This window comes from Lissotriton helveticus, chromosome 8, assembly GCF_964261635.1.
Source record: "Lissotriton helveticus chromosome 8, aLisHel1.1, whole genome shotgun sequence".
NCBI classification, from domain to species: Eukaryota; Metazoa; Chordata; class Amphibia; order Caudata; family Salamandridae; genus Lissotriton; species Lissotriton helveticus.
In genome coordinates this window covers 1,508,269,964-1,508,297,914 of record NC_136069.1, presented here as the reverse complement: position 1 = coordinate 1,508,297,914, position 27,951 = coordinate 1,508,269,964, and positions in this window count along the sequence as shown.

The following is a 27,951-nucleotide window of genomic DNA, read 5'->3' as shown; positions in this document are numbered from 1 at the left end:
CCATTAGGACCTGGTTTAGAGATTTACAAAAGCAAACTAAGAAGGTTTGTCATGTATGGGGCGGAACTATGGGGGCATTGTCTTCCGAAGAACATGATTAAAACTGAGAACAATCTTTTTAGACAGTTGCTCGGTCTACCAGCGAGCTTCCAACTTGTTCCATTGCGCCTGGATCTAGGGTTAAGAACCATTATAGAGAAAATCGGCGGCAGACCTCTTTTATTTTGGCGTCGATTATGGGTGAACCTGGAACTGACCGAATTTAGGTCAGGGTTGCAAGAAATTTTGGGTCTCCCAAGCGCAGTACTGCCCAAGCGGCGCGGTTTTCTTTCAAGGGCGGTGGGGCTCCGCCCTCCCTATTGACGCCAGCATCCACATTGAGCAAGGGATTTAAAATGCTATGTAACAGCAACGTTCTGCCTGCCTGCCTGCAGTTTAGGACTCACTCGAGCGAGCGTCATTGCAGCATCAGGCAGGCCAGGCATGAAATGGAGGCAGCGTGTGGGGTGATTTGTGGCACATGCGCTTTGCGCATTTGTGTCACAGTTTAAGATTAAAAAGTGCAAACACCGGGGGCATAAGGTGCCAGCCTGGCAATATAAAGATTGACCCTTTTGGGGCCCGCCCAGAAATGACGCAAGGCAGCGTCATAAATTTACAGCAGCCTCGGGCGGGTACAGTGTAAGCCTGAGGCTGCATTGAAGTCTGTACAGGAAGGCTGGGGTATGACGAGGTCACCCTCATCCCACCCTTTGATCAGTCGTCACTGAAGTGGGTGGGGTCATGCATAACTGACCCCGCCCATCTCTCAAAGACGACTCAGTTGGGAAAAGGTGAATTGTTAAATTACAATAATCATTACACTGAATGATTAATGTACATAAACTTTTAACTACATTTAAAAAAAAAACGCTGTAGGCATTTTTTTTATGTCACAGAGTCATGAGACTTAACTCATGACCCTGTGACGTGGAGTCACATGCTGCACAGAGTAGAGCTTTCACTTTCAGCCTGAAAGTGAACGCTCTACTGTTTCAGCTCTCTCTGAACCAGTAGCTGCTGGACAACAACAGGAGAAGCACAGCCAGCCAGCAACTAGTATTGACACCATCAACCGGCTGACTGACCAAGACAGAAGCTGCCTGATAACTGGGGTAAGTGTGAAGTATTAATGATTGTACTTTTAAATTATTTTTGCAATATTTCCATTATTTAAATATGCTGCTTTGTAATTATTTTAACATATGGCACAGTCTAGTATCATGACTCATGAGTGCATTTAAATAAACTTGCAAGGGTTAATGTGTCTCATGCAAAGCACATCATGTAAAATGCTATGCAATATGCAGATGACAGATTTTTATTTTATGAAGTTAGATAAGTGGGTAACTGCTTTTAATACAGAGCTCATTTTGTTATGTAACAGTTCATGCATTTTAATCCTTCCAAAATAGCACAGCGAGCTATAAACAGCATGCAACTCTTCAACCTTGTAACCCTCACTTACTTTTGTAACATAACCTTTACATTGATTTACACTCTTTATTTATTGTCAATATATTATTTTTTATTTTTAGCATTTGTAAAGCGCACTGCAACCCTATAGGCATCCTGACGCTGAAATATAAGTGTACATGTGATCTAAAGCGCTTTGACACCCTACATGTGGATGAGTAGCACTATAAAAATAAATAAAAACAAAATAGTGGTATTTAAACTTTTATTTGTGCAAATACAAATTCAAAAGCAAGCGTCTTATGATGTGATAAGCTTTGCGACTTTCTTTCTGCTCCATTGCTTCTGATCAATTAGTATTTAAAGCGAGACTACTCACCCGTAAGGGTCTCTAGGCGCTGTGTGTGCAGAGTTGAGGTGCACCACGAGCATCGACTAAATCCGGTGTGAGGACTCCATTCGGGCTCCCACCAGTTTATTCATTCTGGACGTAACCAGCCACCTATCATTTTCGTGTTGACTTAAAGTCAATGTAAGTCCATTCTGACTCCTTCGAAACTCTAAGGATTTCAAATCGAACGACCGTCCGGTCACGCGCTCTCCATTGTTTAGGCGCTTCTTGGCATTCCCACACAGTTGTGGTTTATGTCACAAAATTACATTATTTGAAGGCATGAATTCAATGTCCTGAAGATGATCCCTGTATTCTAACTTAGGGATTGAAGCGTCATCGGCCATAATACACTATGGGCCAGATGTAGGTAAATGGCATTTACCGATTCGTAAATACCGAATTTTACCGATTCGGTATTTACAAATCGGTAAATACTATGTAGGTATTTTTACCGATTAATTTAACAAATCTGTAGAATTCGGTAATTACCGAATCGGTAAATACCGATTCGGTAAAATTACCGAATTGACAAGGGGGACAGGGTGTCACTTTGACACCCTGTTGCACCCCTCATTCAGGCATGTGTGCCATGTGACACACATACATGCCCTTAGGGCATGTTTGTGTGCCACATGGCACAGGTGTACATGCACAGATGTGCATGTACACAGGAAATCGTTATTTACCATCAAATAGTATTTGATGGTAAATAACAAATTCTTAAGGCCCTGTGGCACTGTTTTCAGTGCCAACTACATTTCAAATTACCAATTCGGTAAATTTACAGAATCGGTAAATACCGATTCTGTAAATTTACAGAATCAGTCATTTTTAATCCCCCTACATCTGGTCGAGGCATTTGCTGTTAGGTTTGAGGCTCCAGATAGCTCCCTGGAACAGGAGGCCTGATGCCCTTTAACCTCGGCCTTTGTTATGGGCCAAGGTGAAATCTGATAAGATGCTGCCCCCCTCCACTTGCACATTGCTGCTCGGAATGAAAGCAGGCAACGTGCAGCTGCAGGCGCTGCTGAATGTGTCCGTTACATATGGGGATTTTGGTTGGCTAGGGTGTACACTTAAGCCAAGAAGTACCCACCACCACTGAAGTTAATTCAGATACACATGCAAGATTACCCGTGCTCCTCGTCTGGTAGCTTGGCGCAGAGGAGGCTTATCAAAGAGGCAATGTGTAAAGTATTTGTGCAACACATAGTAAATTAACACAGTGAAAGACAACGCAAAAAACTCCACAGTAGTTGTAAAAAATAGGCCATCTTTATGTAATTAAAACCAGGCCTAAAGGACAACAATATAATCAGTCTATCAAGAGTTATGCAGTAGTAACATTAATAGCTCATTAGCCTGTGGCATCACAATGCTTAGGAACCTTTAAGGGAGTTACAGTATTCCTCAAAAGAGCCCACCAGCCACCTCCGCCTCCGCCTCTGCCTCGGAAAGGTCTTTAATGCAATGGGGGTTGAAGTCAGCCTGCACGGGTCTTCGGGACAGTACCTGGGGCTTGGAGTCACTGCTCTGGTTGTTGGTGGTCTCACACACAGGGTCCACGTGGTAGGAAGATGAGTTGGGCCATGGCATGGCCGCAGGAGCACAGGCAGGTCTATGGCCCCATACTGCTGTGTTGGTGAGCCTCACACATGGAGCTCATGTTGGTAAGAGGTACAGAGGCAGACAGGACTGGTGTTCAGCCACAGTAGAGGTAGGCTTGTGAATCTTCGGCCCAAAGAGCCTGGAGAGAGTGAGCTCAGATCGTTATATTGCTAGGCAACCAGAATTCACTCACGGCACTCGGTGATCCCAGCACTGACTGAGGGTAAAGGTCTAAACTGATGTGGTATCTTCAAAAACAGCAATCTCGAGTACGACTAGTAGCAAAATGTGACCAGGCGCCAACACAGCAGGCGCTAGACTATGTGATTGTGTCTGGTGGCCCGAAAACATACAAATAGCCCTAATTCTTCCATAACAGGAGGAAAGCCAACAATTTCTTGGGAACTTGTAGGATATAGAGGCCCATTTGTCCCTCATTGCAGAGGTAGCAGGGAGCAGGCCAACACAGCAGAGTGCATAGGCAGTCACTCCTGGCATACAGCAATCAGCAGGCAGAAGGCCAGTACAGCAAAGCAAATGACAAAGGGGCAGTCCTTCCTAGCAGCGGAGTACCTCATCGTTGCAGAGTCTCCTCCAGACCCCAAAGTGAACTAATTTGTGGATGTCACAGGTCCAGTACTAATACCGAAATGTGTCTTTGAAGTGGGGGAGACAACAAAAGACGGCTGTCTTTGATCCTCAAAAGGCCTCTGCCCTTTCTTCTCTGGCTCCAGGCACACTACAGGCGGTTAGGCAGCTCTTTGTGTTGGAATAGGCATAGCCTTATTCAGGTGGAGGTGTCAGCCCCTCCCTGATATTATGTTTAATGAACTCTTGGTGCGGTGCTATAATTTGACTTGATAATGTCAAAGCTTTCAAATGTTAAAAAGATACACTCTTTTTTAATTTTGAAGAGCGTTCACTTTTCACATTTGTAGTCCTGTCAAGTACCACTCATTAGTGGTCAGACTAGTGCTGGTATCCGCATCACCACACTAGAATGATTTATTCATTCAAGCTATAGCATATCTGGGCCCTAACCACCTTGCTTGCTTTCTGAGTAGCTGTATTTAAGCAGCAAGCATGCTGGCAGTAAGTGCATCATGGTCGTGGAAAGCATGCAGTCTGTCCCACTTATTTATTGCACAATCAAATTTCGGCACGGCCTGGAAAAAACATAATCACCAATCTCTTTCCAAACAGGCTGCTTTCCCACAGTGCAAACACTTTCTTCAGTTAGTGCAAGTCATAAACAAAAGAAAATCCATACCCGGCTGGCAGACAGTGCTCCACGTAGAACCAAGGGGTCGCTCTATGCCAACTGTTGTTTTCCAGAAAGGCGATGAACTATAGGCAGCTTAGGAGGGGTAGTGGCCTTGGTGCTGAAAGTTTTCAACCTTGGGGTCCGGTTGCTGGAAATGATCACTGACTTATCTGTCCTCTGACTCCCAAGCCCCCTGAATGTAGCCGGTGTAAAACCTTAACTTACCATACCTCTGCTCACTACTTCAACAGGATTCTAGAGTTTGGGCCAGGGGCACAGGTGCTCACTGCAATGCACACATACTCAAACATACACACACATTTGTTCACATAGATTCATGGTTAAAAATGGGCATGCACTTCTTTGCAGGAAAATGCAACTCTACACAAAATTGCACACATCACCATGCTTTCAGAGACCCAGGAGCTCACTTACACTCATGCATTCCATTAAAAACCACCTAAATTTATTATTTTTATTTGTTTTGTGTAAAACAGTATTGTACAGGAAGCACATTTGCTTGAAACATTACATGAATGCAATGTAATTGCTGTTAATAATTCTTGGTTTTAATTCTTTTATCACATGAAAAATTGGAGTTAAAACTGGTCGTGATATAATCACATTCAAGATCAGTACTGAGAGATATCGAAAGAGGACACGTGGTGCTTCCGACTCTGATGCAACAGGACATTGATTGAAACTCAGCTTTGTGGTCCTTAATCTCAGGCCACAAGGTAGGACATGGTTCTCTATTTACGGCAAAGGTCCACATTCAGCTGTATGTAGGTGCCAACTGTGTAGTCTTTAGGTGCGGAGGCCTGTTGGTTTATCCTAGCAGAACAGTTCAGAGAGTATGACCTTGTGGCAAGTTAAAAGTACAAGGGAATCATTTTTTGTTTTTCATTATGAACTATGAAAATTCCAAAAATGTTGATTTTAAATCTTTTATTATTTTATACACTTTCATTTATTTAACTGTGGCCTGATACTCCCTTACTATACCGTAATGCTTCCCACCCCTAATCCCTTCAAACCCCAAACTGCCCATAAATTCTATCCTTTCTTCATGCTTAAAAAAGTACTACTCTAATTCAAAATAGCCCTCTACTACTCCTTAATGTTACCCTTAAACCCCCTAACTATCCCTTAACACTAACTTTACTTGAATTATTAAGATGCATTGCTAGTCTCCTGCCCCTTTACCCCACCTCATTTTAAATGGTCCTGTCTAGATGCCCCCTACCCCTGATCCCAGTACACTCATGTTTGCTCTATAATGCATGACATGTTACTATGTTTTAGGCCACTGTTTATTTTCATTCTAGTTTTTTCAGTCGACAATATTTTTTACAGCGATGTTTTCCAATCTACTTTTTTGCACACAATATTTTTACTGCACACAGGGTATGTACAGTGAGTAGGATATATAACATCGATCTAATGTGTTGTGACAGTTGTGACTGCTGTCCATTTAGTAATAGGATCACTGATAGGACTAGCACTGTCTATAGGCTGTACTTTTAGTCTGTCTTGTGTGTAAAATAGCTCCATTCATAAATGTGTGGAATATCGAAATGGTCTAACTGCAATGTTAAACTCTTAATTGAAAAAATATGTATTTATTTTGCTGTGTCGGGTACAGATGAGTACTAGATATATCAACGATCTGCCTAGAACCCTTTTAAAGGGTATTGCTCAATTAGAGTCTCATGCTTTTTAAGACATTTTTCGATATGTTTTGTATTATTTGCCATCTAAAGTCAAGTCAAAATTTATAAGTACACCCTTTAAATTCTAGGCAGATCACTGAATTGACATGCTCAAGCTTTTCAATCACCACTGGTGTTGTGCATGCTATGGCACCGGTAAACAACCTTTACAACGAATCTTTTACAACGCACTACCATTACAACGCAGGCATTACAACGCAAACCATTACAACGCATTGCGCTGGGGGGCGCTCTAGGATAGGGAATAAGTTTAATTTTCTATCCAACACCTTCCCTAGTGTCCACGAGGACTGGAGTTGGAATAGAAAATTATACTTACCACTATCCAGCACCTCTAAGCGCTATGCGTTGTAAAGGTTTGCGATGTAAAAACCGTGTTGTAAAGGCATGCGTGGTAAAAGTATTCATTGTAACGTCATACATCCTATGGCACCTAACCTCAAAGCTGACACCATATTTTAATTATTAACAGGATCCCAGGAGGAATTCTGCAAATATTTACAAGGCTATACCGCTTGGGGAACAGCTGTAGTTGCTGCTGCAGTCGCATTTCTGTCAGACTGAGGATGGATGTGGATAAATAATTGCTGATACTTGTGTGTGCATGACAATTCATATTAGCGTTTATTTAGTATTTTGCGTAATATCGTTTTTGTGTCTTCAACCGAGGGAATATTTAAAAACAGGCTAGATTTTCTATTTCTAGTCTGATATATTGCTGGACACAATGAACACAGTTGACAGTTTACTCATAAACCCATTTTTGGCTTTGACACATGCAGATAAACTGCAAGTAAAAACATTAGGAGCTGATAAACCTCAAATTAAAATTGAGCACTCCACAAAAGATAGGGGAAAGGGGTACACACGTCGGTTTACCAGTACATGGTATGATAGGATGGAATGGCTTACTGGTAGCACTTCTAAAAATGCTTTATTCTGTTTCCCATGCTTACTCTTTGGAGGTGAAGTTACCTGGACAAAAACAGGAGTTACTGACCTAAAGCATCTGGCTGAAAAAATAGAAAAACATGATTCCTGTAAATCCCATTTGACAAATATGTTGAAATTATCTCTTTTTGGAAAATCGGACATTTTACAGCAATTGAACGAAGCATACCGTGTGGGAGTAAGAAAAAATAATGCAGAAGTGGATAAAAACCAATACATTTTATTGAAATTGATTGACTGTATATTGTGGTGCCTTTGAATTGGCATTACGAGGCCATGATGAAACTGAAGAGTCTCTAAATCCTGTGTGTTCAGGGGCCTTATTGATTTTGTCTCCAACATTGACAGTGCTATGGAAACACATTTGAAAACAGCCGCAGGGTTTAAAGTGGTACAAAAGGAGGGTCGTCAACAGATCTGGGTTTAATCCATCACCGTTCTTTAGCCCACTCTCCCACCCCAGTTCAGACAATGCCATATGCAAATCAGTCTGACCCTGTGCCTCATGGGAACAGTCCAGCCCGAACTGCCAAGCCATGTCTTACCTGGACTGGAATCAAGCATCCTAGGACCGGTTGTGGCTACCAGCCGTCTTTAGGCAGGATATCTTGACTCTCCAGTGGCTTAGTGAGCACGAGATCCACGTCTGGGCAAACCCTTCCCACATAGGGTGAACAGCAAAACACACAAGATGATTGACGGAATGTTGCACAATGGCAAAATATTCACCCTCAGTCACAGATCTGGGTTTAATCCGTCATTATTATGCTCACCAAACCACCCCAGTTCAGACATGGCCATATGCAAATCAGTCTTGACCCTGTGCCTCATGGAAACAGTCCAGCCCAAACTGCCAAGCCATGTCGTCCCTGGACCGGAATCAAGCATCCTAGACCGGTTTCAGTGTTTAAAGGCACTTCTAAAACTATTCAAAATGAATTGCAGGACTGAATGCTGGAAGTAATAAGAGGCTATATTGCACAGCAGATGAGAACCACTGATTATGTAGCTATCCAAGCTGATGATACAACTGATGTCTCTACTAAGACACAGTCAGTCCTGGTCTTCTGCTACATTGATGCAAATTGCAAGGTAGCTGAAAGATTTTATTGTTTCACACATCTAAAAGACTCATCTGCAGAAACAATTTCTTAATGAATTAAACATTGTTTTCTCTGAGCAATGTGCTAAAGGAAAAGTAATTGCTCAAAGCTACGATGGTGCCAGCATCATGCGTGGTGCAACAGGTGGGGTGCAAAAGAAAATCAGGGCTGTTTACACAAATGCACATTATATTCATTGCTATGTCCACCAACATAACCTAATTATGGAACAGGCTTTCTCCAAAATATCTAGAGTTAAGGTATAACAGCATTTTTTGCATGTTCCCCTAAAAGGACTAAAATTCTTGAACAACTAGTTTCAAGAGGACTTCCAAGAGGGTCTGCAACTCGCTAGAACTTCAATATTCAAGCAATATTGATAATTTATTAATACAGAGACGATCTTCAAGAATGCATGTCAACCATTGCAAACAGTGGTGATTTTGAGTCAAATACTATATGTGAAGCTAAGGGATTTAATGGAACCTTAGATGATAGGGAGCTTATATTCTTTCTGTTTCTTTTTTACCATATAATGCCCCAGGTAGACATTTCATATAATCAATTGCAAAAACGAGACTTTGACACTGTGTCTGTCCAGAATGCTACTACAGACTTTGTGACAAGCATCACCAAAGTACGGGAATCCATTGACAGTTGGAATTCTACACTGCCACAAGAATGTACATTTGTAAACCGGGGACTGCAAATAAATACTTTGACCCAAGAAGCAAAAGAAGTCTGTGACATTATTGTGGTCCATCACAGAGAGAGCTTTGCTTTCACAAAGCATCTTGTAAGTGCAACACTATTGCGAAGTGACCTTTTTGAAAGCCATGACATATCTTTCCCAGCTGAGGCACTCGCAGAAACGATAGAAGATATCCAATGTTAGACAAAGCCAGATTGAGTACAGAACTTTCGGTCCTGTATGGAATACGTGACTTCCGTCAAACTACTTGTGGTGCCATGGCTTTATTTAGCTTTTTGTGTGAAAACAACTTCGAGAAATCCTTTTCTGAGTCCATAAAGCTTTTAAGAGTTGTCATTACTACACCCATGACAACAGCAGAGTCTGAGCGATGTTTTTCCACACTAAAGAGGGTAAAAACGTTTTTGCGAAACACTATGATTCAAGCTAGACTTAATGCTTTGACTATGCTGTCAATGGAAAAAGAGCTAATAAATGAAATATCAGAATTTAACAAAAGAACAATCAAAAGGTTTGTTCATATTAAAGATCGACGAGCAAACTTTCTATATAAATAGAAAATATGAATCTGATGTGTGATCATAGTTTCTGGTGTTTATAGCTCGTTTTTTTAAATAACATTAGGAAGTAATGTTGGGAATGTCCTCATTCCATTTAATATTCATACAACTCCTGTACAGTTGATATGTATTTATATATGTGTGCGTATGTATTTGTGAATTTATATATATTTGTTTTCATATTTTATTATTTTAAATATTTTTGTTGTTAGTGTTTAAAAATAGGTTGGTTTTGTGGGTATATATCTTTATATGTACAACATTTAGTTATTTTGCAAATTAATTTTTATTTAACCATTTTCTACTGTACTGACAGGGACAAGAACCCTCCTAACTGCGATTGACATGCAAGGTATTTAAATATTATTTTTATTTTTTTAATTGTGTTTAAAAATATCATATTGGTTTTGAAAATTCTTTAAAACGTACATTTATTTATTTCCTTTTGTTTAACTTTTTCTGCTGTGCTGGCTGAAGGGCACAAGGACCTGAGAGTGGCATGCAAAGTATTTACATAGTATTATTTAAAATATTTTTGTTTCTGTTTACAAATATCATATTGGTTTTGAAGGGCTATTTCTTAAAATATACATTTATTTATTTTCGTATTTTATTTTTATGTTGCCATTTTCTACTGTACTGACACTCACAAGGGCCTGAGAGTGGCATACAAAGTATTTAAAAATAAAGTAAAAAGTTTGTACCCAGCCTGCTTATACATATAACGTTTTTGTTCTTTCTTTCTAAAATAAATGAAAGATTTTTAAAGGATATTTCTTATATTTTAAGCAATGCATATTACACTCACTTCATAACTTATTTTTATTTAGTGGTCTTCTAAAATAATGATAGACCCAAGGGCTTCAGAGCGCTATATGAACGATTTTAAGTACACAATTTACTTCATTTTTTATTTAGCAAAATTGTCTAGCTTAAAAATGCAAAGCTTTTGCTGACTTCCTAAAAATTAAATGTTTGTTTTGAATTGATATTTCTTATACTTGTAGCTATCTAATATGTCATAAAGATTACTGGGCATTCAACATTGAATGGGAAGTGGCCAGCCTTCATTTTTGGTAGGAACAAAATTACAAGTGTGTTTCTTTGTGGAATGTTTATGCACCTATGTTAGGTGTTTTCCATTGGAATGGGTAGAGACAAAGCAGTCTTGCTTAGTACCCCAGCCCTCTTCAGAAGTCAGACTTGCTTGACAACACAGAAATTCTCTGAAATAATGTATGAGTTTTCTTTTATGAATGCCTAGAATAACTGATTTTTCAGTCCATTTATCACAGAAATAGTGCTGAAAATTGCACCAAAAAATGGCAATTAAAAAAAAAAATCTTCATGGGGGAGAACCCCACCCCCAAACTCTCATTATTGCCGTCGGGCTAGCTCGCTGCGCTCGCTCGCTCCCGTACGTTGTTTACTACTTTATACTCCCCACCAGTTTCAAATTCCACCAGCCACCACTGCTCCCAGGTATTAGCTAATTGTCCTGGTTTGCGCATATTAAAAAAGGTCTCCACAACCTAGGTAGAGATAGTCTCTGGAGTAATCCGGAGGTAGCCTGCACTGAAATCTCAAGGACTCAGTTGGTTAGTAGCTATCTGGAGGGCAAACTAGCCCCGTCATAGGCCGCATCACTGCAAAATTCATGGCCGTAAAGGACACGTATATTCTGGAGGCATGCCTAGACAAAATAAAATCAGGTCTCGCTAGGAAGCTGTATGTCCAGTTCAGGCATGGTACCCTTCCGCTTCGTGCATTTTCCAATAAATGGTCCACCAGAGTCGTTCTGGGATGTCCGGCATGCACGAATGCAGAGGAGACCGAACTCCATGTCTTTTTTTTGTTCGGGATATAACAAAACTAGGACAAGATGGATAGTACAACTGTGTAGGAACCTGGGCACAAGGCGCTACAAAGAAACTTTTAGACTATTGAAGTATAACACTCATCTACCTATTGTTTACACGGATTCTCGCATTTTAACTTCCATTTGGTGGACGCGTAAGGCCTTTTTAGAATATGGAATGGTTCAAATGCCGTCAGTAATTCCGTACTAATTGCCTGTATATTCATTTTAATGACTTTATTACACCTTTTAACTTGATTTTATACTGTCTATGTAATGTCTTTTATGGTCCTCGACCGAAATAAAGAATGTTTTGATTGAATAAATGTATGCAATATTTTTATCTGTATAGTTAAGCAATGCATATTAACTGGTAATGTAATGTTAGCATGTTCTTACATTATGCGTTGAAGTTATATGAAAGTTATGAGTTTTTTTTAAAAAGGCATTGAATTATTGTGTCCTTGTTTATATAATGTATTTTTTTTAAATGTATTACATCAAAACAAAATAAAGTTACTATAATGCTGATTACACTTAAACATGTATTCTTACCCATGTAATGTAGACATTTTGGGCCATGATATTTTATATTTAGAATCATTGCACTTATATATTTATTTATTTATTTTTTTTTTTTTATTTTTTTTTAAAGACCTTTATTGTCCAACATACATTGTACACAGCATCAATGCTTACAACCCAGCAGGGCCAGCTGCAGATAATGAACTCTGAGATATATAAGGTAAGTGAACACAGCTTCAAGGCCGGCAACCCTGGGGTCCGGCAGCGTATATCAGTATTCCACATTACACCATAGCATGTATACATTTGATGCTTAGTGAGTGCGTGATCTATGGGTTTTTCTGTCTGTAGGTCGTGGGTCAAAGTGGCTGTGTCGGATCCACTCCCATCTGTGACAGCGGTGGTAGCCGCGCCCGTCACGTCTAATGCATGTCATTGGTGAGTGATGTTGCGCGGGTCAACATTCATACGGGCTTGGCTTCGTGTGGGGGAATGTTGAGGGTGTTCAGCGATGAAGCGCGTTTGGGGCGTGTGACTACTTAGCATATCTATATCAGTAGAAAGAGTTGTTCTGCACCTCAGCGCCCAGGCGAAGTGTCCAAAGTGCGGTCGACACATCCGAGTGTATCCCGTTGTGTGAAAAAATTGTGTAAAGCATGGAGTTGTATGTGCACGGACATGGTCTGAAGGAAGAAGAAACCAAATCAATAACTAACTATGAAACGGGGACAAGGGTTATACAGGAGTTGGGTGGGGGTGGGTATGGGTAGAGTTTGCCTTAGCGTCGAGGGGATGGAGGTCCGAAACAGCGTGTCAGTCGTGTCTCGCGGGGAGGGCAGGTGGGGGGGAACCAGGGCTTGGGAAGGCGCAAGCCGTCCGCGCGGTGGAGCTAGCAGGGGATGGAGGGGGGGGCCATGAGTGGTCAGCGGGTATGGCATTCCGGTTCAGAGCTCAGGCTCCCGACGCAATGTCTCATGCGATGGTGCGTCTCCGGGAGAGGGGTAAGCGACCGTCAGTGTGAGGCGGGAGAGGGCAAGTCAAATAGTGTGTTGAGCCTGATGGCAATGGAAAGGTATGTGATGCATCATGTGGGTTTATTAAGGTGCCGTATCAGGGAGTGGGAATGGCAGTTCCTAGTCCTTTACGTAATTCCCTGTTCCGTACATTTCTGCAGGAAGGAGTGTAGTATGTCCTCCCATTGTTGTGCAATGGGGAATTTCCTGAGCCCCGCCGTCTCTTCCCGTCGTAGGACAGAACTCTCGGCCCGCGCCCAATTCGTCAGCAACAGGCACCAGTGTCGGAGGTGTGGGGGTGTGGCTGCCTTCCATCTCCTCGTAAGTAGTCTTTTGGCTGTGAGAAGTCCGAGGTCCCAGAATCTAGCCTGTACCCTATTTAGGTGTGTGCGCTTATACAAACCTAATACACAGGCTTCCCACGTGCTCGGTACCTGTTCCCCAGTGCAATGGCGGAGTATCGTGGTCACTCCATCCCAGTACTGCTGGAGGGCAGGGCAGAGCCAGAGCATGTGGAGGAGATCCGCGTCTACAAGAGAGCAGCGGCCGCAGGCAGTGTCGGTTACTGAAAAGTACTTATTTATCTTGTCAGGGGTGAGATACGCGCGATGTAATATGTAAAATTGTATGATTTTAAAGCGGGGGCTACGGGGGATGTTCACTGGACCAGCCAGGATCATAGCCCACTCCTTGTCCGTCCAGTCCCGCCCTCTGTCTGTTGCCCATTTGGCCCGTAGGTGCGTAGTCGCCGGGTGTGTATGCAGGAGGAGTGCTTGCGTTAGCCAATGTATAATGTGAGTGCCGTTGCTCATGACATGCAGGTACTGCATGAAGTGATGCGTGGGCGGTTCACCAGACATGTCTCCCCAAGCGGCGGTCAATGCGTGGACGAGGGACGCGTGTGTTAGGAACTGGCCAGCCGGGAGGGATGCATCCGCTACGAGGGCTGCAAAGGGTAGAAGGGCGCCGTCTGAATAAAGGTCGCCCATCGTTTCCACCTCTGCGGTGATCCAGCTATCCAGCTGTGCAGCGGTCAGGGTCCCTGCCGTCGTCGGGGTGCCTAACAGAGGCAATATCGGTGCATATGGTGTCGTTGCCCGCGTCAGACGCAAGCAGCGGAGGAAACATCTGCGTGCCACTGCAAGCAGTAGTTGCGTTGGTCGGGGAGTCCGAGTCAGCGGATGGAACAGTACTTGAATTTGGAACAGGGACCAAACGGCAGTATCAGTAGCCGTGTCACTCAGGTTCCTGCCACCTAGCCAGCTTGACACCCACTGCATTTGTGCTGCTAGATAATATAGTTCCATGTTTGGAACAGCTAGTCCGCCCTCCGCAGTGGGCATGTAGAGTTTCGTCAATGCGACCCGAGGCCGACCTTTGTTCCAAATCAGGCTCCGTAGCAGGACCTCGAGGTCGCGGAACACCCGGGCAGGTACATATGTTGGTATGTTTGCAAAATAATATAACAGTCGCGGTAGTACTATCATTTTAGCTAAGGTTATGCGGCTAGGGACATTGAGTGGCAGTGTGTTCCAGAACCCCACCTGCGCTCTGGTAGAGGCGATCGCCCTCATCATATTTCCTTCCAAGATGTCTATTGGGTCTCGGTAGATGTGTATCCCAAGGTACCTGAACGTGTTTGGGTACCATTGTAACCTTCCACCCCCTATGTGTATGTCACATTCGGGAACGTCTGGGCTGAAGGAGTAGGCTCCCGATTTGGCCCAGTTTACTCGCAATCCCGACATGTCCTCAAAGGTGCCGAAGATGGTGGTTAGGGAGTCTGGGATGTCGTTGAGGTCCCTGATGTATAAGAGCAGATCGTCGGCATACAAGGACACCACATGTAGCCCGTCCGCCAATGGTATACCCCAATCGGCTCCCCGCGACCGGAGCACCGCGGCCAGGGGTTCAACCGCTAGGGAGAACAGCAGGGGTGACAGTGGGCAACCCTGTCTGGTGCCCCTCCGCACTCGAACTGGGTCAGAGAGTAATGTCCCAGTGCGGACTCGGACCGTAGGCGTACGGTATAAAAGGCCGACCATCGTCAGATAGTCATCCCCCAGCTCGAACTTTTCCAATACCGCTCGCAGGTAGGGCCACTCCACCGAGTCGAAAGCCTTCTCCAGGTCGAGCACAAGGCACCCTGCTCGTGGCCACTGTTTCGTGGTGTATTCCTGCAAGCGAAATAGCCGTCGGATGTTGTGGGATGTGTGTCTCGTCGGTACAAACCCATTTTGGTCTTGATGTACCAGCGTAGGAACCATAGGGGCCAGCCTGCGGGCAAGTGCAGAGGCAATAATCTTGTAATCTGTGTTCAAAAGTGCGAGAGGGCGGTAAGAGCCCATCTGTGTGCCATCCCTGCCAGGTTTGAGTAAGGAGACAAGCGTCGCTTCATTAAGAGTTGAGGGCAGGGTAAAGTCATCGACAGCCGCGGAGTACATCCTCACCAGTTGTGGAATCAGGATGTCGGAGGCGGCTTTATAGAACTCGGCCGGTAAGCCATCCGGCCCCGGAGCCTTACCGTTCGAGAGATTGAAGATGGTGTCGCGGAGTTCCTCGGGAGCCAGTGGTGCTCCGAGGTCATCTTGTTGTGCCGCCGTCAGGGTAGGTAATTGTATGTCTGATAGATAGTCTGTTATTGTAGGTAGCGGGACAAGGAGTCGGGAGCGATATAGGCCTGTGTAGTGGTCCGTGAATGCCTCGTGGATTTGGCGCTGAGAGTATAGTGGCCTGCCATCTCCAACTTGTATGGTCGATATCGGAGCCGATCCGTCTTCCCGCGCGATCAGCCATGTCAGTAACTTGCCCGGTCTGTCCCCCTGTCTGTGGATCCGAGCAGAGTGTGCCGCGAAGTTGACATGTTTCAGACGATCTAGGAGGCGATCGTGTTCCGCCCTAGCGGCAGTCAGGCCGGCGTTCGTGTCCCCCCCTGGAAGGTCTTCGAGGTCCAGCAGTTCCGATTCTAGCCGTGTCAGGTCTCGCTCAATTTGGCGTCGCATATGTCCCTGTGTCCCCAGGCATAACCCCCGTGCCACCACCTTGAAAGCATCCCACTCGATTTGGGGAGAGGACGCCGTGTCAGTATTTAGGTCAAAGTACTGGGCTGATTGTGTGAGTAGGGATTCTCGAAATGTCGCGTCAAGTAAAAGGTCTGGTTGGAGGCGCCAGGTGGGAATGGGGGGATGCGGGACGTCCCATGCAATGGTCAATGTGTGAGGGTTATGATCAGAGTGGGTGCGCCCCATATATTGAGAATCTAGGACCAACGGAAGGAGGTCAGGGGAGACCATTTATCTGTCCAGGCGGACATGTAGTGCATGTGCGCCCGACCAATAGGAGTAAGTGCGTGTCGTGGGGTTGCGGGTTCTCCAAGCGTCTTGTAGGCGCCATTGTTGGGCCCAAGTGAGGAGAGCCTTCGTCGTGACGTGCGCCTGAGCATTAGGCGGGGGAGCAGTGGATCTGTCTAAGTGTGTGTCCAGGACGCAGTTATAGTCGCCTCCAAGGATCCATGGAAGCCCGTGCCAGGGCGCCAGCGCCACGGAGAGGCAGTCGAGGAAACCACCCTGTTCAGTGTTAGGGGAGTATATGGAGGCAAGTACTACCGGGTGCCCGTCTAATCTGCCCCTCACCACTACGTACCGGCCTCCCGCGTCTATCTGTGCATCCATGTCTGCCCAAGGAGTACCTGGTCTTATCCATATGAGCGCCCCGCGGGCATAGGAGGAGTACTCAGTTGCATAGATTTGGCCGCGCCATCTCCTACGCAGCGCGTGGACCTCAGCCTTGTTTAGATGTGTTTCCTGTAATAGAACTACATGGAATTTATGGCGGCGTAAATATGAGTATATTTGGTACCGTCTCGATGGTGTGTGCATTCCTCTCACATTCCATGTGCAAATCTTAATCTCAGCCATAATGTCTATCTCGGTATGAGGCATCCGCCTCCCCCGTCACCCACCTCCCAGGCGACCGCCCCCATAAAGTGCCCCCACCCCCCCAGACACAGATCCTGACATTGTTATCAAGGGCGTAGGCAATTCTCTGATGTGGGAAAAGAGGAATGTAACTGGGTCCACAAACAGTGCTAAACAGCAGTAAATACCATAAGGTCGGCTACGGAACATGTCGCCGTCCAAACACGCCAATAGGGCGAAATGTTAACGTTCAATCTAGGGGGCAGCTTGAGCTAGGTACCAATAGGCAGTTCTTCAATGTCCAATCAAGTGAGATCGATCTGCTTCCCTTCCCCGGACTACAAACGAATCCCACCATGCAGTCAATTGTGTCAACCAAATAGGCCATGCAGTCACCTGTGATTCAGCCCCCTGGTGTCTATGCATGTATCAGTGAGAGAAGCAAATAGCACTCCCCAGTTGCGTGGGGTAGAAGTGCGTCCACGTGTTATGGATGGGTGAGATAGCAAGCCCACCCCCACATCGATTTCACAGCGTCCATACCTCTGGGTGAGTACTCACTGCGCTAGGGCTTCTCCAGCTGCTTCCAGGGCGGTGAGGGATGTCCTTGGCTGCAGCCGTGTCCGTTGCATCTCAGTGATCGCTAGTCCATGAGTCCCACCTCCGCCGCCCCGGTGTCAGCCGCTGGTTGCGTGCAACGTAATTCAATGGGGCATGTCAGCCGTTTGTGGCATGACCTCCGGAAGCTCCACCGATTGTTGAGAGTCTGGAATCCCGTAGATAGCTTCATCATCGCTTTGAGCCATCTGCGGGCTTGTGGCTTGAGCATTGTCTGAAGTCGGCGAAGCACTCAGCTGGGAGACCCTCCGGAGAGCGTCGCGTTGTTCCTGGAGCATTTGATCCAGCGGCGGGGAATGACGAGTCGTGTCGCCTGGGCGGTCGTCCGTATGCCCTCTGTTCCTACGTCGGCGCCTCGGTCCACGTCCTCTGGGTCGCATCTCAGGTTGCTGCGCATTTCTCGGCGCTGTGTCCGTTCCGCTATCGAGCCAGTCGCTCACCTCCACCGGGTTGTTAAAGAAGTAGGTTTTGTCTCGTGCCACTACTCTCAGTCTCGCGGGGAAAAGCAGGGAGTACTTGAGACCTGCCTCACGCAGTCGACGTTTCACTTCTAGAAAATCATGGCGTAGGGGTTGTACTTGTATGGTGTAATCTGGGAAGAACATCACCGTGGTGTTGTCGATCCGGACCTCCCCGAGCCGTCTGGTTTCTTGTAAAATAGTGTCCCTGTCACGATAGTTCAGAACCTTGAAGAGCAGTGGTCTCGGGTTGGAGCCGGTGGTGTGAGGTCTCGTGGGCACTCGATGCGCTCGTTCTACTACAAATTGTGGCGAGAGTGTGTCCTCAGGTAATAGCTCTCGTATCCAGTCTTCCACACGTTGTGTCGGCCTGGCGCCTTCCCATTTTTCCGGGACTCCGACGAGCCTGATGTTGTTGCGTCTCGCCCTCCCTTCCGCATCCTCTGCACGGTCTTCTAGGAATTCCACCCTATTCAGGAGGTCTTGCACTTGCTTGTCAGTTTGTGAGACCGTGGGGCCAAGATCGCTAACCGTTCCCTCCAGCATCTTGGTGCGATCAGCCAATTTCTTGTGGTCGTCCCGTAGGTGGGTGAGGTCTATGGCGACACTGTCTATCTTAGACTCCAGGGACGTCCCGGTCTGTTGGAGAGACTGTTCCAGGCGTTCCATGGCAGCGAGCATACTATCTAACCGCGACGTGACTTGGTCAGCCGCCATCTTGCGTAGTGACTTATCAGATCTTCCCTTCGGCGGGGCTCCTCCGGTACCAGTGCGGGTTCTCACCCCTCCGGACATGTGCGAGGTGACTCCACCAGCCGCTGAGCCAGGGGCCGGGGCGACCGCCGTCTCTAGGTCCAGCAGTGTTGGTAGGGCACAGGGAAGCGTTCTCAGAGTCCGTCTTCGCGGGGCAGCGCTGCTTGTCCCTCGTGTGTCACCAAGGTGAGTGGCGGGTTGTGGCAAGGCGTGATTCCCGCCCTTAGCCGGTTCCTCGGGTGTGTCTGGTCTCGCTGGTGCAGGGGCCTCGGGTCCGTGCTAGGTCGGTGGGGAGGGTCAGCCCGCGGCTTGCGACTGCCGAAGAGTCCGGGACTATCAGATCACAGCCGGTAGTCACTGGTAATCGACCGTGTAACGTAGTGTAGCTGCTCAAGGCTGTTGTCGTGCCATGAAACCCTGCAGCCAGTTGGCGCCGCGCCTCGCGGGCTCGCCCATCGCATGAGGGTCCGACGGGGGGAAGCAGGGGGTGTCAATCCAGCAGTGCTTCCCCACCCCCACGTTGGTCGTCCTGTGAAGGGGCATCAGGGTCAGTAGGGTGGCCGCTTCGGCAGCATGCGGGTACAGTCGGCGTGCGATGTTCGCCGTGTAGGTGAGCCCCACCAAGTGCCACGCAGTCTAATAGTGGAGGGATTGCCAGCTGGAGGGGGGCTTTAGTTGTAATGTCTCCTCACCTTGCAGGTGCACCGATAGGTGATCCGGCAGCCTCCGCGTGGGGCCAGCTATCAACCTCCAACCAGGAGTGGTGTGTCAGTATCAGCCAGACCGGGCCTTTCACCATCCCACCGCCGCAGCCCGAGTGAAGCGGCGGTCAATGAATCTCGGCTGTTCCCAAGTTCAGGGCTCCGCGTGCAGCAGGCCCCACGGAGCACGCCGAGTGATCCAGGCGGTGGGTCCGCCTCGCGAGTCCCCGTACCCTTCCCTGCCGCCTCGGCTGTCGCAGGCTTCTCCTGGGCTGCCGCGTCGCCCGGTGCACAGGTAGATAGTCCGGCTTGCACGCCTCCCGCCCAGCTCACAACACCTCTACCCCCCGGCAGGAAGGTACACACAGTCTCCCTTCAGCGGCGGGGGGGGGAGTGCAGAGGGTGGCCTGTCCGATTGGACCTCGGGGTCCGCGCTGCAGCCTGCACGGACGTAGGCGATTCCGGACTTCAGGCCTCGCGTTGGGGCCTGGTGTTATGGCCCAGACCACGGTCCCTCGTAGGTATCCACGCCGGCCAGGTGGTCTCCAGTCCCGCCAGGCAGCCTCAGGAAAGGTCGGGGACTCTCTGCGGAGCCCAGATTTCAAAAATCGGCCAGAATGCCGAAAACAGCATGCAGGTGGTCCGCCCGAAGTTTCGGGCAGATTCAAGGATAATTGCCCGGAGAAATGGTCCGGGGAAGGGGAAGCTCAGCTCGGAGCTTCACTCAGGCGCTGCCGTCTCCATTGCGCGCCTAGCCACGCCCCATTGCACTTATATATTTATATGCAAAGTTGATATTTCGCCCCTTAATATTTCTACAGTGACATTTTTCATTGCTTATTTTTACTTTTTTTTTTTACAGTCAATATTTTGTCCTAACTATAATGATCACCAAAACATTACAATTATCACTTTGAGGTATTCCCCTCCCATGTAACAAATTCTTCATTTGGCAATTATCAGCAGTAGGACACCCTTTCTCAGAGTAATTGCTGCAATTCATAAATTTAAACATAATACTACAAATACATTAATGAATCCAAGTCACCTGTTTCCAAACGTGTGTGGTATTTGTGACTGTTTTCCATGGAAGCTATTGAGACGAGCACGGGAATAGAATGAAATATTAGGCAAGGGAGGCATTTTGTTCTTTCAGGAAATGGCAGAGTACAAAGCAAAATTACAGACATCTTTTTTTTGTAAATTATGTGGCTGTGGATGATCGGTGTTTGTCTCTACTGAGTCCCCAGCCCAAAAGGGCTTTGTACTTGAATATTTGCCTATTTCTGGTCCGTGGAGCATACTAGAGAATGTATGCTTATTTAAAACACTATATATACTACAAACAAATTCTGATATGTTTTTTATAGTATGGGTTGTGTTATTGTACCTTTTTACTGTACAGCATGTACACTTCATCTTCATATTAAGGGATGCTCTCTGGAGGGTGGTCACTCACCACTCTTGTGATGCTTGAGACATTTAATTCATTCACTACTATGTTTTGCAGAGTTTAACATGAGGTTGTTCTGCATTCAATAGTCCCAACACCAGCAGCTAATCCAGCAACAAAACAGATTTAAAAAAGCAAAAAGAGGAAATGCATTGGTGGTTCCAGTCCACTCTCAAACATGAAACATTTTGCAAAGTACTGAACTGAACTTACTTTTATTTTCAAAAAATCACAAAAGGCTCAAGGACAGAAGTTACAGCAGCGATTGCAGACAAAGGATGAGTGATGCTTTCCCTCTAGAATCCAAATCCGAAATGAACTCAACAAAGGCCAGCCAGGGAGGAGCCTTCGGGGCAGCAAAATAACGGTGCTATTCTATGTACATTAGTCTCACTCTCTATGGTTCTTCAGCAGTAATAAAAAAGTAATACCTCATAAAATAAGTTCCTCAAATGTTCCTCTTGTATAAAAATCAATTTAAAAGTAATTTCACTCAATAATCTGTGCTCAGTGACAAACAGCACACACATTTGCCTCAGACTTCTAGCATTATTCTCATGTCCCTACTCTACATTTCTTACCCAAGAAACATCTTGTTTTCCTGAAGCGCCATAATTGTAAATTGCTGCCCATTATACATTATAAGTAGAATACAAATTGCAGAGCATTGTGCAGGATGTCATGGCACAAAAACATACTTGCCTCGGAAATCAACTTTTAAAGCCTGGCTGGGCCATGAAGAATCAGAGGTGGAATCATCAAATGCATATTCATAGCTTCATTGTCTGTTGGTGGAGCGATGTGACATGTTGTTGAACTTGATATGCATCTTTGCTATTATCAAAAAAGTGCTGGGGATGCTCAAATAAATAAAATGTGTGTGAGTGCTTGGAAGGAGCCAGCACGTGAATTGGAACTATGCTCTATTATGCCACATATGCTTCAAGAGCTGCATCCTGCCTCTGGAGCAGGTGGACGCAGTCCATGTGGCTGGCCCAGACGAGGTTGACATGATGCTCACATGTATAGCAGCAGTGCAAGGCTGGAGTCAGTGACAGCTTCATGCACATGCCATAGCAGGTGGAGATGGAATACTTTGCCTTTCTCAGAAGGCTCCTTACTGATTCGAGCTTGGGTGTGAAAAGGCAATATGCTCTCACTCATAATGACTGACACTTCCATTACCCAATTACAGCTCCAGTGCGCTCATCCAAAATCTGAATGACACTGCCAATGAGGAATGGGCTCTTCTCCATGTACTTTTGTGTAGCTTTATTTTTCTGTATTACATGAACTTAGCAAACAACTAAAGTTGTCAGGCCAGATCGAACAAATGTGCTGGTACCTAAAGGCAGACATTTGTGATGTATAAATATGAATTTCTGCCATCAAATACATGTATATTTAATACTTATCATACTTTATCTGCATAGCAGCGGCAGCCCCAAAATCGAGCCACTGACCTGCTTACCTCGTGGGGGGCTCCGAACGCGAGAGGACGTCAGTCCGTGGCCCGTAATGGCGGCCGCACCAAGGATCTGACCGGCCCAGACGCCGCTGCTCCGAGGTCTATGGGGGCAGGCCTGGCAGGCCTGACGGGCTGAGTGCGGAGCCTGCTGAATCTAGTCCCCGCTGCGGGCCCTGGAGCTGGGGACCCAAGAGTCGACGCATCGCCATCTTCGCGACCCGGCCGGCGTTCAAGGGAGACCCGGCCGGACGTCACGAAAATTGAGGCCCCAGCTTCTGGCTTCGCTCCCAGACGCTTGCGGTCTTTGGCGCGGCCGACCGGAGCGCCTCTGCGACGAAAGAACGGACCCTGCCAGCAGCGGACTGCATGACGCGTCCCCCCCCCATGGTGAATTGGGCCTTGAGAGTACCCCAAGCGGACCAGTGTGACCCCAACGTGGCCAGCGGGGACGGCGCCGAGGTGGCCCCCGTAGCCCCACAGAACCGGGGTACACTCCAAAGGAGAGCGGAGCGGTGCTGAGGGGCCAGAATCGTAGCAGAGGACCGCTCCTAGACCAGTGGACACAAAGGTGAGGAGAGTGGAGGTGGGCACCATAGAAGGCTCGGGGGGCACAATCGAGCCCCCGGCGTGTTGTTGACTGAAGAGGCCAGAGCTGCATCGCACTAAAGAACTGCGGGGCCGGTCTGGGCACACTAACATTGGGCCGTTGGAAGCCGCAATTCACAAGCCCCTACTGCACAATACTGAAAGGTGACCCGGTGGGGGGTATATGATTAACTGAAAAGGGACCGACTTCGCGGCACTCTTGGCTGGCTGGGGGGCGATTGGCCGCATCTGCCGTCTTGACCCCAAGTGTCGCGGGGGGTGCACTAACCTGCGCCCACACGACTCGCCCCTAACTACTGCAACGCCGGATTCCTGCACCTACCACAGGCCCCCGAAATCCACCGCCTGATTGGCTCCGGGGATGACCACAACATGGCGGGACAGAGGGGAAAGAAAGGGACCCAGACGCTCCCTGAACTACTGGCCAAGTCCCAGCCCAAACCCAGCAGAGACCCACCCTCCCCGGTGACCGCGAAGTCACTGCCACAACCTGCAGATGGCCAGATACCCATCACCAGATCCTTTCTAGAGACATTGTTTAATTCACTCAGAGAGGACTTCAAATCCTTGAAACAGGAGGTGGCGAGTGAAGTCCGAGAGCTCCGGCGTGATGTGGAGGGCCTTGGGGAGCGGGTGGCCGCCGTTGAAGAGGCTGACCAAACCAGAAGCAACGAAATTGAGCAGCTCCAGCAAGAAGTCTTACGACTCACAGACCAGCAGCTGGACCTCCAAGCCCACGCGGAGGACCTTGAAAAGCGTTCCCGTCGAAACAACATACGGGTCCGGGGGGTCCCTCAGAAGGCAGAGGGGACTGATGTCACCGAATACCTGCGAGCCCTCTTCAGGAACATCTTGGGGGAGCTGGCGGACTTTGCTATTCGCATCGACAGGGCGCACAGGGTTGGGCTGCCTCGACGAGCCTCGGCCCCACCACCGGACATTTTGGCCTTCCTTCCTGATTTTCCGTTAAAAGAGCAGATTCTCCGAGAGGCCCGGCGAAACCAGCCACTTCAGTATCAAGGTCACCCCATAGCCCTATATCAGGACCTCTCCGCCATCACTCTGCAAAAACGTAAAGAATTCAAGAGAGCGACGGACTTCCTACGACAACACGAGTCATCCGTTTCAACTAATATTCAAATGGAAAGGACGGTTGCATCAACTGCGCTCGTTTAAGGACACCTGCACCCTCCTGGGACTTGACCAGGAAGATGATGAGCCTATAACGAGAGAATCGCAAGGGCCGTCCAGGGGCGGATGGCAAACAGTGCGTCATAGGCGATCCCCGTCGCACCGCCTAAAACCAGACGCCTCTGTCATCACACAGGAACGTGCAACAGCGGTGGCGGAGGTGGCCAAGGAGACCACTCCTTCTGAGTGATTGGTACTTTTGCTTGAGAGGTTACTTATAGCACATGCTCTGCACATGCGGTGGGAGGGAATCGGGCGGGGGCCGGAGAGGCCGCCATCGGAGATGACCCACACAGGAAACACTACCACAGCCCTGTGTGGACTACCAGGACTGGGACTATGCTTCTTCTTGGTTTGGGGGTTGGGGGGTAGAGATGGGAGGGGGGGGAAGAGTTTCCAATCTGGAACAATGGACTCTGAACTTGAGCATAGAGTTTGACAGTTGGATTGTTTGGGGGGGGTTTGGGGATAGTTCAGGGGAAGAGGGGGGGGGGGTAACCGGTGGTGGCAGCCCACTTTTACCTGTGCTGGATGCCTCGCGTGGGCAGAACGTTGGGGGGAAGATGGACTGGCTGGGAAGTCGCAGAGCTTTTCACTGTAACACGAGGGGGTGGACGGACATGACACCAGATGGTCGGCCACCGGGGAATGGTGGGGTAAGTCACGACGTGAGATGTACGCCTGAGGGCCTGAGTGCCCAATTCCATATAGATACCCTGGGTTACATGTTGCAATGCCTATTACAATAGGTACTTGGAATGTTAGGGGGCTCAACTCCCCCCAGAAGAGGCAGGAGGTTTGGAAGTACATCCTAGACCACCATATAGACATTATTGCGCTTCAAGAAACTCATCTAATGAAAGCTGAAGACTTCTGCCTGAAACATAAATTGTACCCGCTTATTTATAAGTCTTCCGCTCCTTCCAAGCACAAGGGGGTGGCACTCCTATTTCGTTCTTCCACTCACTTTCAACCCCTGGGCATACTAAATGACAAAGACGGTCGATGGCTGATGGTCAAGGGGCGGCTGAAGGGGAAGCTGTGCACCTTTGTGATGCTTTACGCCCCCAACAGCGGGCAGAGAGACTTCCTACACACACTCTTGGGTAAGGTGACGGACTTTGCTGAGGGCACTCTATTTCTACTAGGGGATTTCAACTTGGTTTGGCACTCCTCCCTTGACAGCACGCACACTAACGACTCTGGCCTGGGCTCCTTCCATCCTGACACTCAGGGACTCATTCAAGACATGGGCCTGTTGGATACCTGGCGCGCCCTCTATCCACACACCAAAGACTACTCCTTTTTCTCCCACGTACACCACTCCTACCCTAGGTTGGACTACATCTTCGCCAGCCAGTCTCTACAGGGCGGGCTAAAGAAGGCTAAGATATTCCCCATCTCCGTATCTGATCACGGCTTGTACTCAATCTGCATGACCTGGCTTGGCAATGCCCCCACACCAGCCAGGTGGTATTTCCCAGCATCTCTAGCCCGGGATAAGGAATCGTGTACCCTTCTACGGGAGACTATAAGAGACTTTTATGAACAAAATAAACCAGAGGACACCTCTGAATATAATAATTGGGACGCCCTTAAGGCGGTGCTTCGGGGAAATGCATAGCGCTTAACTCCACCCTAAATAAGCAAAGGGCAAAGGATAGGGAACTGTTGGAGGAGGAACTGGAGTCTGCCGAACAGGCCCACAAACTTACACCCACCAGACAGACGCTTCACAGCCTCACAGCCATCAGAGGCAAGCTGCGGGCTATTTTTAATAACCGAGCTGAATTCACTCTCCTTAAATTAAGGAATCTGTCCTACACTCAAGGCAATAAAATAGGGAAACACCTAGCGAGGCAACTGCGTGAAAAACGAGAGCGGGAGTACATAGGTGGTATCCAAGACCCCTCGGGGGTGCTATCCCACAGGGACGAAGACAAAGCTAATCTGTTCAGGGACTTTTACACAGCGCTGTACTCTGCAGACGTTTTAGACCCTGACGCTCAGCGAGCCTTTCTCCGACACCTACCTATTCCACAGGTCTCCCCGGCCTGGAATGATGAATTGACGGCCCGATCACACTAGAAGAGGTGCTCTCCGCTATCAAAGCTTTGAAACCCCACAAGGCACCGGGCACCGACGGATACACTGCACCTTTTTATAAAACTTTTGCAGCCGACCTCGGTCACCACTTAGTTCGGCTGTTCAACCAGATGGCCTCCGATGGGGACGCGGCGATTTCTATGGCTGAAGCGGTGATATAGGTGATCCCTAAGGTGGGAAAAGACCCCACACTTTGTGCCTCCTACAGGCCTATCGCCCTTTTAAACATTGACGCCAAGCTTTACTCTTCGATCCTAGCAACACGACTACACGGCCTTATGCCACTCATTATCCACCCGGATCAATCAGGCTTCATAGCGGGACGGAAAACGCACGACAACACCCAGCGCATCATTCATCTAATTTAGAAAGCTAACAAATTTAAAATCCCTGCCATCCTTGTCGGGCTCGATGCGGAAAAGGCCTTCGATCGTGTTGATTGGAAGTTTCTTATGGCCACGCTTCGGGCGTTTGGCTTCTCCCCCAAATTTATACAAATGCTTCAAGCCAATTATAAACTCCCGAGTTCTAGAGTCTCGGTGAATGGCGTCCAGTCTGCTCCCTTCTACCACTCCCGAGGTACTAGGCAGGGGTGTCCCCATCCCCCTTACTGTTTGCCCTTAGTATAGAACCTTTGGCTATCGCCGTCAGAGAACACCCAGGAATTGAGGGCCTACCATTCACAGGCGAATCCCATAAAATATCCCTCTTCGCGGACGACGTCCTCTTGTCCCTCTCCAATCCAGGAACATCTCTCCCGCACCTACAGTCAGAACTGAGCCGCTTCAAAAAGGTGGCCGGCTTTAAAGTCAATCTGACTAAATCCTACATACTCAATATTACTCTCTCCCTGACGGAGGCCTGTCACCTCAAAACACTGTCACCCCTAACATGGGCGCCCTCCTCGCTTCAATACCTGGGAGTGCAGCTTACGCCAAAGGTGGAGCAATTGTACGAGGCCAACTTCCCTCCAATTCTGACCCGCATCCAAGCGGAGCTCATGAGATGGAAGCCACTTTTCCTCTCTTGGTTAGGGCGTATCCACGCCGTAAAGATGACCCTCCTTCCCAGAGTTTTATACTTGTTCCAGTCACTTCCCATAGCGATGGACAGAGAATTCTTTAGTAGGGCGAAAACAATGATCCTGCGCTTTATTTGGCAGGGAGGGCGGGCGCGTCTCCCTTTCCACGTGCTTCGACGTCCCCAGAAGGAAGGTGGAGCTGGCCTTCCTGACATGCAACTTTATTATAGGGCAGCCCAACTTAGAATTCTTGTCGAATGGTCCCAGAAGGAATCCGAGAAGCACTGGCTGCATATGGACTGTAGTGTGGCGGGTAGGACGATCTGGGACCTTATCTGGCGTGCAAAGCAGGACAGGCCCAAGAACGCCTACCTTAGCACCCCGACACATACCACTTTGACAATTTGGGACTCTGTGGCGACACTGGAAGGCTGGTCTTCCTTTCCATCGCCCTTTACCCCTATCCACTTCAACCCGGCTTTC